Below are 11,887 nucleotides of genomic sequence, written 5' to 3'. Positions count from 1 at the left end.
GAGGTATCTTGGTGAAAGATGATGGGGACTCAGCCCAAGGTGAATGGCAGTGTGGATGGATAATAGTATACACTGTTAAGATATATTTTGGAAAAATAGTCTCAGGCCCTGCTGGTAGATTAAATATAATAGGTTGGGAAAAGGGAGGATTAAAGGATGATTACTCTCTTTCTGGTTGAAGCAACTCAAGAGAAAGAGTTGCTATTAAGTGATGGAGAAGATTGGCAGAAGTGTTACCAAAAGTGGGGTCCAGCTGCTCTCCGTTCAAAAGCCAATAAAGATGCAATGTTGGTGGAAAGGAAAGTTTGCAACTGGTGGGGGGAGGGCAGATTCCTGTCCAAAGGCCAACTCCCCCCCGCCCCCCGACAACCAGTGGACCACAGCTTTTATATTCGGAGGGAGGGGGCTACATGCAGAAACAGCACAGCCAGCTCTGACAGTCATCATGAAATTGGCCCTGTGGTGGTCTGACCAGCGTCATCTTGATTATTTTAAGTCTTCAGTTCCAAGGTTGGCTTGTTCCCATTTTTTTGAGGCCAAGTCTCAGAACTGTTGAAGCTTATGTCATGGCTAAAGTCTGGTCATCATGTAGTTAACTTCTTCCACCTGGTGGGGGTTTCAGTATCTATAAGACAGCTCACAGGATATGGCTCAGAATATTATCTACAGCCCTTGAGGAGGAACCAAAGGTCCTTGACTAAGCTTAATGACTAAACTATTATTATTTAGTCTTGTTGGACTGTTTTCCTTTGTTTCTGCATTTTCTCACTTGTCTGATTAAACTTATTCTTTGGCTAAAGTTTTTCCACAGACAAAAGCCAAGCTGAGAACATGGGAGGCAAGGACCATAGGGTCCTGCTCCTTTCAGTGGCACATGTTTGCTCAGAGATGTGTTCAAGAGTTCTAGTGTGATGATGTTAATAGTTGAGACACCTAGACAATGCAATATTCCAGTACAGATATTCAGTAGAGGATAAAAATCTGAACTTGAAGATCAGATGAAAGATCTGGATTGGGAACATAAATTTGAGTTTCTTAGCACTTATGTAAATGATATCTCAAGGCATTGGAATGGACGGAGATACCATTAGGAGAGAATATATATAGGAAAGGGAAGGAGACTCAGATGCTATCATATGGAGTTTGGTGTGAGGAAGAGGAGTCAGCAAAGGAAACTAAGGCAGGGCAACTACAGAAGGAAAGGATAGGAAGCATGTCAGGGTGTGCTACTATAACAAATTGTCTAAGAATGTTGGTGCCTGATAAAATCAGAGTTATTCCTCACATGACCTTTTCAAGTTGGCTCAGAGATTACTCTAAAACCAAGGCTGACAGAACAGCCACCATTTTAAATACCACGAACCACTACAGAAAAAGGAATGGGAGCTGTGGAGGGCTTTGAATTAAATGTTTGGGTCCAACAAAGATAGATGTCACTTCAACTCAAATCTCACCAGGAAGAACTATTTGACCATGTGCTGAAATATTTGGTCAACCGTATCAACATGTACAAGAGTCTGCTTTTCTGATGGCTTACTCGCCCTAAAATAGACAGGCAACCCCAAGTCCCAACCAATGATAGCGTCAAGCTCAAGGTGCACACCTGTGGGTATTTTATGACAGTTGTTAGACTATATCAGGTGTAGAAGCAGATCTTCCTCATCCAGAGCTCTACGAAGCAAGTGCTCTCACTGTGCAGTGGTGGAGAATGGGGTAGATAATCTCAATGAAACCTCCCATTTGGATGTCAACCATACCCATTCTTCTGCAGATGTTGTGATGGCTTCTCTTCCTCTGAGAAGGAAATCCTCCCACTAGGGTCTGTTTCTGCTCGCTGGGAGGGACTTCCTCATCCACAGTTTTCCAAGGCCCTTGTCTTCCCATCACAGGAGTCCCTTCCTTCATCATCCTCTTTGAACCTGAGCTGGGCATCAGGTAATATGTTCTTCTTGGGGGCCCAGTAGTCTCTTCCTTCTGCTTCTCACTCATAGTAATCTGTGAGCCCAGGGATTGTTTGAAGTCTCCAACTGTCACATACTTTTTAAGTCTAGGCTCATAATCCTTTTGGTAGAACAATTGTCTCATAAACAGCCTGTTTCTTATTGATTTTATTTCATTGATATCCATGTACCAATTTATGTAAGACATGCCCCACTATCTCCAGTTCATTCCAGGTATTTTGAATCAATCAGGCTTCTTTGGGAGAGTCAAACCTTTAGTCTCTTCTCTTGAGTAATTTTGTTCAAAATTTAGTTACAGGGCCACCTTGACCCTCACTGTACCAGGAAAAGCAGGCGTCACCACTTGACATCTGGGCACAGTTACACTTTTAAAATACCTTAAAATTATTTTACAAATAATTTACAGAACTAAAAGTAAAACGATAGTAAAAATAACTTATTAAAAACTGTAATAAGAACTTAAACATAGCAAACCATATTTTTATTCCATATTTTTCTAGTGGGGAAACACACAATGCCCATAGAATGTAACTCACTGTTAATCAACTTACATGAATGAACCTGGAGCACATCCATCCTGAAATACTGATTCCTGATTTCAAATAGTCAGGAATAGATTCTAGTTTATCATCACTTCTAGTTCTTCTTCATGTTCTTGATTCATCGAAATGCAGTGATTTTGATACTTTGAAATCTCATAGTTTTGTTGTGGAGAAGTTGACTATTATTTTGGCCTATAATTACAAAACATTTTCATTGTTTGGTTTATAAAAACCAAGTCAGATGATTGATAACTGTATTTTAAAGTTTCTAAGTAATCCATTTTTCCAATCAATTCCAACAATTCCAAAATGTTATATACACATCTGCTGTACTAGTAAGGATTTGATCAGAGTAAAAGAATCAGTAGAATCTCTCTCTCTCTCATATATATATAAATATATGAGAATATATGAATATGGATATATCATATATGTATATATGACCGATTGCAAAGAATTGGCTTATGCAATTGTACGGGTTGGCTTGGCAAGTCCATAATAGGTAGGGCCAGTCATCATAAAAGGCAGTCTGGAAACACTACTCCAGCAGGAGCTGACACTGGTAATTTCTTCTTCCTCTAGAAACTTCAGTTTTGCTCCTAAGGAAATTCAATTATTGGAAGAGACGCACCCAGATTACTGAGGATAATCCCTCTTACTAACTGTGGATGTTAAACACATTTACAAAACACCTTTACAGCAATACCTAGATTAGTGTTTGATTGAATAATGGCCTCACCAAACTGACACATACAATGAACCACTACATTTGTCTTCAGCATTTGTCCACTTATGAATCTTATTAAGTAAATTTTGATGCATGAGCACCATAAAAATCAAAGAGTACACTCACTTATGATAGTGCCTATTTGTTTCAGAAAATGTCATGTGATACAATCATTTCTGATGAATGGATGAGGATGTCATACATCTCTCTCATTTTTAGAAATCTATCTTTCACTCACTGCTTCTTCAGTTTGCATAAATTCATATAGGATATTTTCATCTGATGAAATATAGTCTGAGATTTCACTTATATGATTAATTTTACCATCATTATTAGTATCTGAAGTATTGCTGTCTCTATGCATTCACATTTTGATTTATATAGTAATTTAGAATATCATTCTCTTGGTCCCTTGGTAGGTATTTTTTTTTTTAAATGTCTCAATTCTCAAATGTGTTCAATGAATGCTATTTAAAAAGGCAACAACGATCATGTTTCTAAACTTATTTTATAACTTCTTGGAAGATGATGAAATATTTTGTACAATACAATCATAAAACTAAGGAATGATGTAATATTGATAATTTATTTTTATTGATAATTTTATTTATTGCATCATTCTAGGTGATTCAATTTTATTTTTATTTTAATCTATTTTAGCATGGTTGGGAATAATTTATGAGTAATGATAAAATAATTTCTAGGATGAGGAAAAGCAAATTATGCCAATAATAAATAAAATAAGATCACTAAGATTATATAGTTTACCTTAGATTTATAAAAGTGTCCATTGGACCAATATTGAGGATAATATCCTCAACCTAAAGTTAACTAATTATACATGTCAATTATGTCTACAAAATATTTTCATGGAATTTTTTTTGAAACTTGAAGTGTTACACTTTATGTTAAAGTGATTTTTTTTTAAGTTTCTTTAGAAGATCACTAAAAAAGAATAAAAGTCATGAAATATGAATTCTTACAAATAGTTAAACTACTCAGAAAAGAAACTCAAAATCTAAATTTAGGTTCAAAGTGTGTTACACCAAGGGTTAATCCATTCAGATATGATAACCATTGGTGTAATATTCATGTTTGATTTGACCTTCACATATAACTGAAGTTTTAGGTTTTTTAAAAAAAATTTTAATAAGACAGCAAAGTAAACGAATCCATTTGTAGAGTTAGAGCATTTGATGACAAGTGCACTGATGCATCCACCGCCCACATTAAAAAGCTGAACATTTCCAGCTTCTCAGAAACACCTCTATTCACTCTTCCGGTCACCACCTCCTCTTAAGGTAATCATTCTCTTGGGTTCTATCATTATTGATGAGTTTTGCTTGTTTATAACATTTTTATAGATGAAATAATGCAGTATGTGTTCCTTTTTGTATTCTGTCTTCTTCTGACCAACATTATCTTGGGGTGAGCACTGATTCTATTTTTCTAGAGTACTAGTTTATGAGTATAATAAGTGCATTTGCCCATTCTTATGATGATATGGATAGTTTTCAGTTTTTACCACTACAATAGTAGTGCTATAAACATTTTTTCACATCTTTTGATGAACATATTGGCTATTTTTTGTTAGTTTTATAACTAAGTGTGATCCAATTTTAGTTGGTACTGCTAACTTTCAAAAGCAGATGTATGAAATTCCTCTCAGTAGCATATGAGATTTCCTCTTAACACAAATCCTTTCCAACACTTGGTATTGACAACATTTTTTCTAACCATTCTGGTATGTGTATTGTCTTATTGTGTGTGTACGTGATGCATTTTTCTAATGCATAAAGAAATGTAACAGCTTTTTATATGTTTATTAGTTCTTAGAAGATCTTATTTTGTGAAATCCTTTGTCAAGTATGTGTATGGAAAATATCTTCTGTCACACTGAGGCTTGATTTTCATTTTCTAGTTGTTATCTTCTTTATACTCAAAGTTTTAAACCTAAATATAACCAACTTATCAAATTTTATTTTATAATTAGATTTTTGTCATCTATTAATAAGAACTATGTCTACTCTTGCATTATGAAGCATCTCTCATAATGCTTCTAATTGAGTTATTGCTTAAATGCCATCTCAGTTTTACATTTTACAGGTTAGAAGTCTACAGATAGTAGGTCATTATATACACTCTACTTTATTGCAGAAGACAGTTTTACCAAGAGCATCACAGCCTGCCTTCAAGGGTGGTTGGTCTCCTTGTTTCCCTCCAGGGGGTCCTTAAGACATCTCCCGGTGTCTCTGCCTCTATAGTTCTGATTTCATCTCTTCGTTAATGGGCAGTAGTTCCTCTGTGAGTTATGATATGGCAACAACAGCAAAAATAACACAGTCTTAATGATTTATGTACACCAATGGTCATTTCTCACTCTCAGCATATCTCTTTGGGTCCTCCGTGGCTCTGTTCCACATTTCCTCACACTAGAACCCAGGGTGCAGAGCCAACCAGAGTTTGGGAAGTTGCTTGTTATTAAAGCAGAAAACGAGACTGAAGGCTCCTCCATGGGTAATTAGAAGACCAGAGCTGGTCTAAGTGTAATCTTAGTGTGGGCTGAGAGGGTGAAGGTTAATGGACATTATTCATGACGACTAGAGTGGGAAAGTAAGCAAACACATGATGGAGATTCAGTACTCACTCCAGGACCTGACACATAACAAGCTTTCAGTCAATGTTAAGAAGTATCATTATTACTCTGCTTACATAGTAAAACATAAATGAACATATTCATAATTTCCTTAATATATTTGAGGCATCAGAGAAACTGAAGGGATTCTCAGAAGTAACGAGAACATTTTTCTAGCCATTTCGTGAAGAATAAATATGCTAAAAATATTCTTAATACTGAGAATCCATTCTCTGTCTAAAACCTTGGAAAGGAAATAGGCAGTCTCATGTTTCTTTAATCTGAATTAATAACCTCACTCAAAGAATCTGCCCCTTTGAGTCTGTTAAGTCTCAATAGAGAAAACTAGTTTGATGGAGAAAAATTATTAACACTAGCATGTACATAACATTTTGAAGTTTATGATGTAAAAAAAATATTTGCCTCAAATTCATAAACTGTAAATAGGGAAGATATTCTACCTCAACAGATATGATAAATCATACTCAAACTTACAATTTCCAATAACCTATTTACATTATAACAGCAAGTCCCAGTGCGACCTCAAATCCAACACCCCTCAAACAAAACAATCATCCATCTTTCCCTGGTCCACTATGTTAGTTTGGGTGCTCACAGAACAAGACATCAACACAAATTTAGACCAGCAGGGAATTTACTGGGAGAAATGCTTTTGAGGGGTAAAGGGGAAAAGAAACAATGGTAGGGAAAACCTCCAGGCCCTGCTGCAGGTCTGACACCAGTGAAAGGAGGTGAAGGAAGGGGGGGAGGGTTTGAAGGAGGTCAGATTGCAGCACGGTTATAAGAATGGTCTGACAGGCTGATGGGGGTTTCCCAAGCCAGCAACTCCTTAAGCAAAGTCCCACCCCCTTCAGGTTGGTCCTGTACCAGCACAAGCCCTGCTCGAAGTCTCACGCTCAGTCCTTAGCCAAGAGCAGCGTGGGGAACTGTATCCTCGCCTGGACACGGTGGTGGCTTGAGATGGGCAGCACTGAGCTACTTACTGTTCAATACATGCCTTGGAGAAGCACATCTCTGTGGTTGCAGAAAGCACGCCAATCCTATTCTGTAGTAATGGATTGAGTTACTGCCTTCACAGCTCACCCAGGAGCACAGGTTGTAAACCCTAACTCTGTGTCTAGGTCTGCCCATCTCATGCCTTTCACATATGACCTTGAACCCATCCCTCCATTTGTGTTCCACCTGCTACGTTAGGTTCAAGCAATTTCATGGGTTGCCTGGACTGTTGCAAACGCCTGCTTATTCGATATTTACTATCTCAATAAATATGCAGTGATACCTTCTGTCACACAAGTCAGAAATACTCTAAGGCCTTTTGGGGAGTTTCATTCTATTTCTCAGATATGTGTCACTTAGTCCTGCTACTTCTTCCCCTATATCTATTATTTTTTTTCATTTACAGTATTTAGATTTCTGGTTGAGACATGATTTTTTTCTCTGGAATAAAACAATGACATTCTAACTGCCCTCGGTGCTTCCGGGTTCCTTCTGCAAACCCATCCTTGGCACTGACCCCAGATTTACTTATTTGAAATACAGATCAAGTCACCATCATACCTTATCCTCTGACACCCCCATTTCTTTCGGTGAGAAAATAAGATGTCACCATTGGTCTACCATTCAATTTCCTTCACAGTTTTATTTGGCCATTTCTTTTCAGTTTCTTCTCTCACCATTCACTAAATCTACCCTACATTCTACCTGAGATCAGATTCCCATCCCTTCAAAAGCAGGGAGGTACCACAGATAAGTGAACGAGGCTGGTGACATACAATGGTGAGTGGTTATTTGAAAAGTGTAGGATTCAAGTCCAATTTATAGAAAGCTTTTCCTTGTCAAACGGAACACATCTGTGAACCAAACAGCATTGAGCTGTTTTCCACCAAGACGGCAAGCTGGTGTGTGCTGTGATCCCCAGAATCAACAGTGAAGAAACCAGAGAAACTGATGGGGAAAACGGATTTCAGGAACCAGTGAATGTTTGTGAAAGCAGAGCAGCTAAATGTTGCCTTGATCTCAGGAATGAAGGAGGTGAGTGAAGGGCAGCCTGATGCAGAGCTGAGCGATTAGACGGGAAAGAAAAATGAATAAAATTTGCTCTTGTTTTCCCTTGGTATCTCAATGAGAAAATCTTTGACAATTTTTTATGGAGATCTGTAGCAATACCTAAACACTGGGGTGCTTGTGTCCTCTGAGAAACATCAGAGCTTTTACAAAGACTCATGAGGACGAACAAAGTGTTGATAAAAATAGGAATGACTTGCCATGCTGCCTTTGGACTGTCCCTCTCTACCTTTGTTCCCCAAGCCACTCAGCAGCTCCTTTACTACAGATAGACATTGATTCCAACTCATGCTGTTTTGCCTTAAGCATACAAGAAAACATTAAAGGGGACAATTTAACCAAAGGAATTGTCTGCCACATTAGTAGCAAAGGGAGTGATTAACACGCCTTTCCTTAAATGAACTGACTTGAAGCAGGGGAGACCATGGTCCCTGGCCCTTGCCCCAGACACGTTGTAACACAGGGTGGTGATAACCAACCCCAGGGAAACACCAACCCACAGACCAGAACAGCTAGACAATTGAGAAAAAAATCTAGCTTAAAAGATTGACAAATAAGTGGACAATATATAGTATCTGAATGAAAACGTGTGGCAAGGGAGGGGAGAGGAATAAATCCAGAATTTGAGATTAACAGATAAAAACTACTGTATATAAAATAGATAACCAACAAGGGTCTATATTCGATATCTTGTAATAACCTATAATGGAAAAGAATTGGAAAAAGTATATATATGAATCACTTTGCTGTATATCTGAAACTAACATAACTTTGTAAATCAACTATACTTTAATTAAAAAATAAATAAATAAAGGGAAAATGTGTGGAAAGGATAAGGAATTTTTAATGTAATATATGTAAGAAGATGAGATGAAATTTTAACAACATGAACAAGATAATCAAAAGAACTGTGTCTTTCAGCTGTTAAAAATAAAATAGTTGTATAAAATATTATAGGTGGAATAAATAGAAGAATATAGCTAAAAAAATGAGTTAGCAATTAGGGATAGCAGTGATGAATCTCTACCAGAAAGCAACACAAAAATAATGAAGGATAGAAATATAAAAAATATATTATAGGCATGGAGGGCATAGATAAATACTAACAATATCTAAATATCTAAAAAGTGCAACTCTATAATAAAATCCCAGGGCGGGGGAATAATCAAATGGAAAGGAGAAAATATTAGGGCAATTAATGGAGAGTAATTAGCTGTTGCTCAGAAGTTTAAGAAGATCAAAGTCCTCAGATTAATCCATAGCTGGTGGGCATGTTCATGGTAGCCCATGTGGTCCCTGTTGTCAGGGACCTGGAGCTAACCTCCTGGTCCACACCCTGGTGACTCACTAGGGAAAGGAGATGGATGCATGTGAAATAGCTATTAAAGAAACAGATTGGGTGAACACATGGCAACTTGATTCCTCCTTAAAGACATAGTGATGATTGGGGAAAAAAGGGAAGAAACAAGTATATACACACACATAATATGAATTATATACATTAAAATTATAGGCACATAGAATAACATTAGTCATTTTCTAGGAATATTTATGATCACAAAGATATGTATTAAACGTATCACAAAGGTTGCATGAGAGACGGGGAAACAGGGTGTGGCAGAGGCTCTAAGAAAATAATTGTTAACTAAGAGAATGATTCATCCATAGCTCATTTACTTAGCCACGAGGGACATGTCGCTGCTCCTCAGCCAAGTCTGCATGTCACCACGTCCCCCTGCCCTTCCCCTGCCCTTGAACCTCCTTCAATATCTCCCTCTATCTTCTTTACTGGGAAGCTATCCTGTGGCCTCTATCTGAACCCTTCCTTCACTTTGAAGTGACCTCCCCTGTACTGTTTGTGCACACCGACCACTGTGACCTTCAACCTGCAGTGCCTCATTTAGAACAAGAGGAAGGTGGCATCAAAGAGCATGCCTCACTCTCTCTGTTGCCCTAATGTCCAGCACAATGGCTGCTTTGTGCTCGGTGAAAAATCATATGCTTAAAAAAAAGAGGAGAAGTTGCTAATACTAGAAGGAGCCCTTAATCTCCAAGTTGGGTTTTGTTTTCTTAAGCCACCTGTTTTTTTCATCAAAGTGAGATCAGAGGTGGGTCAAGAGGAAAGCAGGCAACGGACAGGGTCCTGTCAACCCAGAAGAAGAAGAGAATTGCATGCAGCTCTGTCTCTGATTCTCCATCCAAATGGTTTAGTTGAAAGGTTTTACTGAAGAGGGACCCTCACATCTTATACAAAGTTTAACTTGAAATAGACTATAAATCTAAGTGTAAAACATACAATTATAAAACTTCTAGAATAAAACATAGGAGGAAGCCTTCATGATTTAGATTTCAGCAAGAGCTCTTAGACATGACAACAAAAACATGATCCATGCAAGAAAATAAACTACAGACCCCACTTAGATTTCACCAGTCGTTACCAGCATCTGTATGTGTGTGTTTGTGTGTGTGTGTGTGTTTGCGTATGTATAGTAATGTGAAATTTTATCACATATAGGAACTACTACCACAATCAAGGCACAGAACCATTTCATCACCATGAAGAAAAAAGAAATAATCTGTTTCCCATCACTGTAAATTTGTCATATTTAGAATTATTGTATAAATGAAATCAAGGGGCATTTTGATATCAGCTTTATTCAATCAGTGTGATGCGTTTGAAACCCACGTAATTTGCTGGATATATCAATAGTTATGTCCTTTTTATGTCTGAGTAGTTTTCTATGACATGGATGTACCACAGTTTATCTTTTAGCCCCTGGCAGGACAGGAGATATATTTTTTTATTGGCAATTACAAATAAATTTTCTAGGAACATGTGTGTACAGGTTTTTGTGTGGATATATGTTTTCAAATACCAGGTGTAGCAGATCAATAATGACATTTAAATAGCATTTTGAATGAACATCTTCAGCTTAAGGAATTGTGTATATATAATGAACATAATACAATTGACATAAGGCATTTGAGATGTTTTCAGTAAAAATTTTATGAAGTTTACTTTGAATGAGAGATTGAGTAGTCATTTCTGTGTGTTTTAGTAAATTTAGGTTTTCTATTAGTATCTTTTTGATTATTGTTTTTGAAATGATCATAATTTCGCTAACTAGAATGAAAAGCTTAGACAGTATTTTGCTGATTATTCTATGGTATATTTTAAAATGACCTTTAGCTTTTTTTTTTTTTTTTTTTTTTAAGAATAGTCTTAGGCCCAGCGCAGGTGAAACTTCCTGCTCCAACTGGTTGGGGCTTATGCTGACGGAGCAGAGCCAGCAGCGCCGGTATGGTGCAGCTGGAGAATGAGCAGTTCCTGACCGAGCTGACCAGGCTCTCCCAGAAGTGCCAGTAGTCAGACAGTGTGCCCATCACCCTGAAGAAGTATGATGGTCGAACTAAACCCATTCCAAGGAAACGTTCTGTGGAGGGCTTGAGCCCTCAGGCAACAAGTGTCTGTTAAGAGCTACTGATGGGAAAAAGATCAGCCCTGTGGTGAGCTCTAAAGAAGCAACTAAAGTTGCAGATGGCTTATTCAAACCTATTGGGAGTCACCATGGATGGGCTGGAGAAGGGGGACGAAAGGAGCAAGAGTAAGAGCAAAGCAGCGCAGTGAAGGCACCAGAGTTCCCGCTTTCACCAACTAACCACTGAATTGGTATTTTTCCTTTGGTTTTTACCTTTGGCCGCAAAGCTGTGTTTCTGATTCCCCTACAATAACTGTCTTCATGTGAGATTAGGGTCATTTTGGGATGGACGAAGGGCTGCAGTGTTTACAGGGTAGTTATAAGAAGCCAGTTTGCTTTAGATTTGGCTAAGTGGTCTGCGTTGTATGGTTGTATATTCCTGGATAATAGTTTACAGTCTCTGTAGCCACCTGTGAAGAGCACTGCATCATTAAACCTGTATTTATCAAAAAAAGAAT

General features: G+C 37.8%; 1 pseudogene; it reads left to right on the top strand.

Annotated features, from left to right (window-relative positions):
- The first annotated feature begins 11,251 nt into the window (after positions 1 to 11,251).
- LOC118900441 lies at positions 11,252 to 11,578 on the top strand (annotated as a pseudogene).
- The last annotated feature ends 309 nt before the right edge of the window (positions 11,579 to 11,887 follow it).

This window comes from Balaenoptera musculus, chromosome 9, assembly GCF_009873245.2.
Source record: "Balaenoptera musculus isolate JJ_BM4_2016_0621 chromosome 9, mBalMus1.pri.v3, whole genome shotgun sequence".
NCBI lineage: Eukaryota > Metazoa > Chordata > Mammalia > Artiodactyla > Balaenopteridae > Balaenoptera > Balaenoptera musculus.
Note: the sequence above shows the minus strand (reverse complement) of the source record. Positions and strands in the feature narration are given on the sequence as shown.